This window comes from Crassostrea angulata, chromosome 8 (genome assembly GCF_025612915.1).
Source record: "Crassostrea angulata isolate pt1a10 chromosome 8, ASM2561291v2, whole genome shotgun sequence".
NCBI classification, from domain to species: Eukaryota; Metazoa; Mollusca; class Bivalvia; order Ostreida; family Ostreidae; genus Magallana; species Magallana angulata.
In genome coordinates, this window is record NC_069118.1 from 45,594,944 (window position 1) to 45,604,690 (window position 9,747).

The 9,747-nt window shown below is 33.1% G+C and overlaps 1 pseudogene; it reads left to right on the top strand.

The window, feature by feature from the left end:
* Positions 1-5,015: 5,015 nt before the first annotated feature.
* Positions 5,016-5,758, top strand: LOC128161014 (uncharacterized; annotated as a pseudogene).
* The last annotated feature ends 3,989 nt before the right edge of the window (positions 5,759-9,747 follow it).

The window sequence follows — 9,747 nt, forward strand, 5'->3', positions numbered from 1 at the left end:
TAAGTGTTACACATGAAATTGTACTGTACATTCAAAATATTTTAGCTGAACGTGATTTAACTTACAGTGAATTCGAAATAACACATTTTCCCAATTCTTGTCCGATTAAATAAATAACATATGACCTATTAATGATATGAAATCATATACGCATATTTCACTCGATATAAATGTTATCGAAAAAAATGAACAACATAACTCTAGTTCTTATTTAGGCACTTATATTAATGATTTTTTTTATTGTATGACGTCGTCAAAGCGTTGATGTGTTAGAAGACAGGCTGTATGAGTATATAAAGTAATAGACAGTTTTATATGTATCCCATTAGATAGAAAAAGAATAAATTTCATCCAATCAATGGACTCCAGGTGGTTTTATATATCTGTATAATATATTCGTGTATAAGATATATCTTAATCACAAGAACGTTGGATTTTCTTAAAAATATCTGTCTGGCCGCGACAATGCGAGGACTTCGATGTAAAAGTATATTTCTTTGCGTTTTGCTTTACTCAGTTGTGGTCCAAGTCTTCGGAACCTGTACACCTAACTCCGACGATGCCTGTAGGTGTGTGGAGAATGTATGCAACTGCGCTGACGGATGGCATGAGTGGGTGGATACCGACACTAATATAATAGGCTGTTATTGTATGATACAATGAGTAATATGTTAACAATAATAAACATCCAAACTGAAATCCCAATTCGATTATATTTAGTTTTTTTCTTTTCTTTTTTGCTTTATTTTTTTTCTTCAATTTTTTTAATTTTTTCCTTTTCCTGACTATTCGGGTATTGTACAAAATGTTGAACTTGGCCTGAAGAGTCAGGATACCGAAACCGTTTGCGTTATCGAATTAAGATTTCATTTTGGGATGTTTATTATTACATAATTAAGTTTTTTTTGAATTTTCCCATGTATAGTTTTTGAGATGTTTCAATTGTCATAATCTCTATTCATTCGGAAAATATTTTACATGTAGTTCAAATCTAATTTAATTTTCAAATTTAATTCACAGCGACTGACTGGAGCACCCGTAGCTGGAAAACAACAATCACGCCCGAACAAAGCCCAACTACAAGAATAATTGATATATTGTCATCAACTTCAAGTGTGAAAAGTACTAGGTCAACCAGTGTTCTGCCAGCTTCAACCACGCAAACTACACCTTCGACAACTGAAAACATTGCGACTGAAGAAATTACGATTGAAAGTACTGCGATTGAAAGCACTACGATTAAGAGCAGTACGATTGAAAGCACTACGATTGAAACCACTACGATTGAAACCACTACCGTTGCAACTGAAGAAACTACGACTAAAGAAAAACTGTATGGATCAAATTTTCCACTTATTGGTGGAGTAGCATTTGCAGCTGTTCTGAAAGAGGGAGGGGCGTTTGCCGCCGCATTTGGAAAACAATAACAATAACGCAAAGTAATTTCACTTTTTTTTGTGGTTGTTGTTTACTGTCTATCAATAAAAGTGAAATAAATTCTGAAAGTAATACTAGATTTTGTTTTTAACTGAATAACTTATTGACCTGTATTATAAATGTACAATACTATTATAAGACCGGAAAATAACGGGCCCGTAGTGTAACTATTGAAGGAGAGAAGGGGTTGGGGTTTATGCTTGCTCTACTCGCGGGCGGGAGGGTCATCAGTTGTATGTTAGATTCAGGTCCTGTCCCTGTTAGAAAAATAAATTATAAAAGAAATACTTGTTGTTTATTGTAGGGTATCTGAGGATATTTTACATGTATTAAAACGTACGAGGATTTAAGTATACCGGTTTTTACCGGAGGGGACTATAGCTTTCTTCTGCGTCAGTCAGTCCGTCTGTCCGTCAATCCGTCCGTCCGTCTATCTGTCTGTCAGTCTGTCTGTCCGTCCGTCTGTCTGTCCCACTTCAGGTTTCCACACTTTTTTCTTTATGCGTTTGAGGAATAATATGAAATTTGCTGAACAGCTTCAAAATTTTAAACTACAAATCAAGTTTACTCTTTTGTAGCGTCTGATTGACATATTTTCGAGAAAATTATTTTTTGTATTCCATTTTATTAATGATCGGGTCCAGTGTGTATTGATTAAACGAAGAAAGTGTGTAGTCAGTAATAATATCGTGCATTACTTTGACCATTCCTATTGTTTCTAACAAACAAATAAGTTCTGTAAAATAGTGTCAAGCATTGTGTTGTAAATTTAATCGATTTTTTTGAAGAATTGCAACCGGATTCGTTATCGGGTTGGTCTGTTGATTTGGGGTACAGAAGACGGTAAGAAATGAAATTTTGCATAACAGTGCAATGTTTTCACAAATATCTACAAACCGGTAGGGGACGTGTATTGCTTATGCAATACTCTCAGAATGCTTGTTTGTTTTTTTAAGACCTCATCCCAGCTCGACCCCCCCCCCCGGAAAAAATATGATATGCGCATAGGAGATAACTATTATTTCAACTTGGAAACATTCAAGTATCCATTTGTTTAGGTGTCCCCTATTATTATTAATAGTGACTATACATTCACTTATGAAATCTTTGTGAGTGGTTTCCATAATACTTTAAAAGTCAATAAATGAAGTATTTTTAAAGACGGTAGATGGAAATTTTTATACTTTAAACGCCTATAGTGATTGCAGAAATGATAAAAATAGTGATACAATGACACCCATAACATGATAAAAATTGGGTGTAATTATAGAATTATTAATAGAAAAGGGTTTGAACCATTCGATTTAAATGTGATTCCTTGAGTTCTTCTGTAAAACGAACTCCTGTTTTTCACTTGCCACTGCGACCGCGGGTTCCATTTTAATTCGCCTACCTAGTGGTCAACACATTTCCCAAGCATATCTCCCTTTCAGATATGTACATATATTCTAAGATATTTCTCTTTTTTTTTCTTTTTAGATGATTATTTAATATTCAACTATATGCAAAAATAGGTAAAGTAAAATACCAACTGTTTTAACTTTAACTTTCTTTTTTCCTGGGAATCACAATGAATGGCGTCTATTTCAATTTACATTATAAGTATATACTGCCAATATTTGAATTTTCAAAAGGGTTTCAAAAAGAACAAAAATCGTACGTTTGATAGGGAAATGTTGCGCTGACTGTAGAGATGTATTTATGGTTGCCAGTTAAAATAATTTTAACATGTAGTCCGTACGAGATAGGTGGTCATATTTATGAGATATTAAGTCGCACAGACGAGATATTTAGTCATTAGATTGAAATAACAAGTCGTACGAACGGTATTACTTGTCGTTCGTATGAGATAATAAGATGAACAAAAGACATAATCTAAGTCGTACTTACGAGATATAAAGCCAATATAACGAGATGAAGTAGTACGTACGAGATTCTGTGTCGTACGTACGACATATTGTATCGTATGAACGAGATAATCAGTTTTAATAATGAGATACTCAATCTTTCGTTTTACGAGATGCTAAGTAGTACGTTCGAGATTCTGTGTCGTACGTACGACATATTGTGTCGTATTTAAAAATGAGATACTCAATCGTTATAGAGAAATGAATTGTCATTACGGTACTACTCAGATTTGAAGTTGATTAACGAAATAATAAGTCGTAATTACAAGCTAATATGTCGTTAGAATAAAATATTTCGTATTCATGAGATAACGAGTCGTACGAGAAATATACGTAAACGTTTGACCGGCTCTCCTCGAGATACTGTGTTACTTTTAAAAGGACAAATTGAAATTTATTGATAATTGCTTGTAAAATGTATATAACGTTTAATTGTACAATGAGCTAAAAAAAAAAAAAAAACTAGAGCGGAGCTCGTGGCAAAGCCACGAGTAGGTCGTCCGTTGTTGCTGCGAGTTGAAAATATATGTGATATGGTGTCAAACGATTATAATGACTAAACTTTCAGTTCTGCTTTTGTTATAAAGTTTGTTTTGATTGACAGTCTGTGTTTTGAAAAAGAAAGGAAAGAAATTTTTTAGGAAAACTATTTGTAGAACACAGTTTATGTAATCGTTTCAAAAATTTTTTAATAATGGGATGTTTAATAGTGAGTTAAATTTTCAAAGGGTAGCAAGCATTGTTATAAAAAATTATGTACTCATGATTCATGTCAGGAATAATTTATTGTGTTTTTTTTTAAATCGAACCCGCCTACAAAACACGTAACCTTTTCTCTAGGATAGCTTCTTTATTTAATTTTTTCTAATTTTTGAAGGCTATGTGTAAGTTTAGAATTGCTGCGTGCTGACAAAATTTACAGACCCTGAAACGTACTACTACACCAAAAAAAGTGTGCGAAAATGTTTCGTGTAAACCGTTTACCTTTTCGTGTGAATCGTGAAGCGTTTCGTGTAAACCGTTTAGCGTTTCGGGCAAAGCGTGCAGAGTTTCGGACAAAACGTGTAAATCGTTTCGAGCAAAGCGTGCGAGAACCGTGTGAAACGGTCATTAGGTTTCAGTCGGAACTCTCTGACAATTTAATTGTTTCAAAATGGCGCCCTTATTGTTGACATTTCTTAAAACTGTTTGTGATTGGCAAAATTTTTTTTGTAGATATTTTCATAAAAAAATCTAAAAGAAATGATATACTTGTCTTTTTACAAAATTGAATTAATTTTAACAAACAAAAGAAAGGTATGTGTATTAAAAGACGACTAGTTTCAGAGTTGTATATTGTATATATTACATTTGTATACGATGTTTCAGTACTGGTACAATATTAAAATTCGCTATACATAAAGATATTTAATACTATTAAAGGAAGTGAACATGAAAAAAAAAATTAACTCTTTTGCAATTAACTTGAAAAGTCCTCTGAAACTTGATAATGAAAGTTGTAGCTATTAAATTTATTTATTTTGAGAGATTTTATCAATTAAACACTCTCAGTGAAAGGTTTATGGAGGCAATCAATTATTTCCCAGCATGCATCTGTGCTCTGACGTAGATGAGACACATTGCTGCTGCTGACTGGGTCAATGTTACAAACTGATCGTAGTACGGGAAAACATGCCTGAATGTCAAGCAAAATTTTGCACTGTCAGAAGGGGACAAGGATTTAATACGTTTTCTATTCCTGACCCTAAGCTTGACTATGAATTGTGCAAAAGATGGATTCATAATTTGGGAAATGAAAAATTAAACATAAAGACTTTTGTGTTTGCATATCATAAAATTGTATGTGAAAATCATTGAGAAGAGGATTGCTTTAAAGATGATCTTGAGGTAGGAATTTGCTTTAATGTTTTCAATTTAAGTTAAATATGCATTTGATATACGAATGATTTTCAAATATAGACAAAATATAAATATTTTGATATACAATCTTCAATAAATAGCATATTTCTTTAATAAAGGCACGCCTGATGAATTTCAAACCAAGAAAAAAACTGAAAAAGGGGGCAGTTCCTACTATTTTCCTTGACAGCAAAACTCCAAAGAAAAGGGAAACAAGTGAAAAAAGAATAAAAGAGAAGGAAAAAGTGGAAGTGAGTACAGGGTAATTTCAATAACTAACGTGGATACAGTCAAATTCATGAACAATGAATCTGTGCATTAAATAAAAGCCTTAATTTGTATCATTCTTGAATTCACAGCTACTTGAAAATATTCTTGTCAATGCTGAAGATGATGACAATAAAGATGAGCCAGGCTGTTCTTATGATACTGGGAGATCGGGACAGAAAAGGAAAGGAGAAACAATTCCTGTGGGAAAATCAAAAAAACCAAAGGTAAGAAATTTAAAAGTTTAATGTATATATCTATTTTGTAAAGTAAAAGCAAAGGCATTTTACATTTAAAATCATACTGTGAAATCTGCACAGTGCTTCTCGCACATATTTGAATCGGATGAATTTTCGCCTGTCAAATCAATTACTACCAAAGCTGACCCAGATTTCTCTTTCATTCCCTCAGATGAGTCAACAAATGAGTTATCAAATTTATCAAGTGATGAAGAGCAAGATGTTAATCCTACTGAGGATTCAAAATTTATTGTCTTTTGGTCATGTATCAAATCTCTTTTCTGTATGTTAATGTGCCAAGTTTGCAAACAACCGTTTGATGCCAATGCTACAAACCATTATGTCAATGGGACAGGAATGTCTGTGGAGTTTAATTGCATGAACAACCATAAATTTACTTGGAAATCACAAACCGTTGTAGGGAAACAACCCGTTGGTAACATTATGTTATCAGCAGCCACATATTTTAGTGGATTAACTTTCTCAGGCATTTCAAACTTTCCTAAGTGCATGAATTTACAAATAATATCTAGAACAACAAGATATCTTCATCTTTATCAATAACAGCAGGTCATTAGTGTTACCTGTCATAGATATGTACTACAGAGAACAACAAAATGATATTCTTAAAAAAAAATGAAAAGAAAACCCCTTGTAATTTGTGGAGATGGTAGATGTGATTCTCCAGGTTTCAATGCTAAATACTGTACATAAACAGTCATGGAGGCCACGACTTCTGCAATTTTAGATTTTAATGTTGTTCAAGTAACTGAAACGGGGTCATCTTCTACAATGGAGTTAGAAGGATTAACAAGATGCTTGTCAAAATTAAAACAATCCAATATATCTAAAAAAGCTTTAGCAACTGACAGACATGTACAAATACGGAGTTTTCTTAGAAAAGAACACCCTGGTATTAAGCATCAGTTTGATGTTTGGCATTTAGCAAAAAGTATATGTAAAAAGCTTCTGGTAGCATCAAAAAAGAAAGGATGTGAAGATTTAGCTCCTTGGATAAGGATTGTAAACAATCATATTTGGTATTGTGCATGTCGATGTAGAGGTGATCTTGATTTGCTTGTTGAAATGTGGAGGTCTTTAGAACATCATATTTGTAATGTGCACGAATTTCCTGGTAACAATTATACAAAATGTGGTCACCCACAACTCTCAACAGAGGAAATGAGAAAGAAAAATGGCTGCAGAAAGGTAGCAAGGCCCACAAAGCCCCATTGACTGTTATTTTTCACCAAAGACTTCTAAAAGATATTCGCCAGTTGAATCTGTTTTGTCATACTGGTGAACTTGAGGTACATGTATATCATTCAATGATGCTGAAGTACGTTCCAAAGCGTCAAGAATTCAAGTATGAGCAAATGGTAGCCCGTACACAATTGTCAGCTATTGACCATCACTTCAATATTTGGAGAAATCAAAAAATTGATGATGAGGGTCAACCAAAATTTTACAGAGCTTTCTCAAAAGTTACTGGAAGATGGACTGCCAAGAGACTCTATGAAGAAAAAGATTATGGATTTAGATAAGACTTGATGGATATGGTTCTGGAGCAAAAAAGAATTAAAATCAAACTTAACAACAATGCATCAGACAAAAAAGAAAACACTACCACAGAATATAGCTAAAATTCCAGCCCCCCCCCCCAACTTCTGATCTTGTTGAAGCCCATATTTCAAGATTTAAAATTAATTAAATTTCATCCACTTTATTCAAGTGTTTGATATATAGATATCAAGGTAACGGGGTGTTTTTTTTCAAATTGTATTTGATATTAATTGCTTAAGATAGTATTTTGTAAAGTCCATTAGCCCTGAAATGTTAGCAAAAACCGTTCAGAAATGAGCACGATATGAAGTCTCAAGTTCGCGTCTAGGAAGACAAAAAAGAAAAAGAAGAATAATTTTAACCAGCACATGCAATGATTAAAAGGTCTTCCGTTGGAACAGAAGACCTAAATAATCTTAACCAGCACAATAATAGAAAGGTCTCCCGTTGGAACGGAAGACCTTATAAACATAGATATACTTTTTGTGATTAAACCGCTCATTTCAAGCTGTGTGGTTCTTATGAAATCATATAACTGGCTGCAATACACTTTCGCACATTGACAATAAACAAAAACCAAACAAAACAAAACAAACCAACAAAAACAAAACAAACAAAAACCACAACAAACAAACAAATAATAGAAAGGTCTCCCGTTGGAACGGAAGACCTTATAAACATAGACATACTTTTTGTAATTTAACCGCTCATTTCAAGTTGTGTGGCTCTTATGAAATCATAAAACTGGCTGCAATATACTTTCGCACATTGACAATAAACAAAAACCAAACAAAACAAAACAAACTAACAAAAACAAAACAAACAAAAACCGCAACAAACAAAGAAAGACAAAAAAAAAACAAAAAACAAAACAAACAAAAACAGACACCAATGTTCATATATCAGAATAAGTTTTACACATAACAATTTAATTACATTTATTTGATTTATACATTAGTTTTTTTTTTTTTAGATATGATGTACACATTACTCCATAGAAAGCATATGTTGGAGTTTACCCCCCCCCCCCCACCCCCTTCCCACACGTGGAGGTATACGTGAAAGTGCTTTTATGATTATGGGAAATAATTTAAACGGCATAAATAGGCAGAGTGACATTAAGGAGAGACAACAGATGGTGACTAATGTTCCAAACATTATATTATAGCTTTCCATGAAGAACCATATGGATAAAAAGTACAATTACTCATGCAGATATTTTTATACATCTTTTTCCAGTGAAAAATCTTTTGTTTGGAACATTAATCACCATCTGTATCAATTCATCAATATGCTATAAGACATAAGTCTTTTTTTTATCGAATACATAAAACAATGTACAAGGGTTGTCAAGCAACTTTTATTACATTTAACTGTATAAAATGCATTTCCTAACGGAACTGGCTTAATATATTGTTTATTTTTTACCAGACAATTCCAAAGTAGATAACGTAAGTAAATACGTTTTTACCATCCCCTTTTATAACAGAAATAATTCACACACAAGATTACAGTCACATTGTAACCGATAAATTAGAAAAAAATTAGAAATTTTACTTGTACTCTCCCCCTCTCTCTCCTTCCTTCTCCCCCTCCCTCCCTCCCTTCCTTCTCTCTATCGCTCTCTCTTTTTCTCTCTCTCCACATTATGTATTAAATATAATATAGCTCACAATTTTACGACAATAAGCTCTTACTTTGCTCAAGTATACGACGATGTGAATCCCCCCCCCCCCGGTTTAAAAACCATGCCTTGGTCATGAAATTTTCTTTAGAACTTATTGTTTTGTTATCTTTATATATTAATGGAGTTTGAAACATTTTATATGAAAACATGCAATCAGGTTATCACAGATACCAGTATGTCGACAATATTTAAACTCTATGTCTAAGTTTGTGTAATACATGCTTTGTCTTTGAGAACGTAGTAAGCGCATTGAAAATGCAGTGAACGCGAGTTAAAACCTTTTAGCAGGCCGTGGTCACTCAACAAAAGCGCAGCCAATCTCATTTGTCTCATAATTTTCAAAATTCATAGAGCTCATCATCTGTTTATGATCAAAATCTGTAAAAATAACCTTCACTCGGTTTAATATTTCTTGTTTAACTGAGGAATCATTTTTAAATGTTTTAAAACTTTCTAAAGGGAAGAAATTAAATTCCTGTAAAACATGAGGTATTTTTTGTTCTTCTAATGTTGTCGTAAACAACATGTTTAAGATTAATGTGGAATTTTGTCTTCAATAGGTGTTGTCGAAAACGGCATCCCAAAAAACCCCCAAGAATAAAGCAAAACGATACAAACAAAAACAAACACGACCAACAAATCAAATCAATAAAATACATGTGTATATATGCAAAAACACAGCCGTTGGACTATGAAGTAGGCTTCCCTTATCTTATATGTTCACTTTATTTACTAACTAAAGAAATGG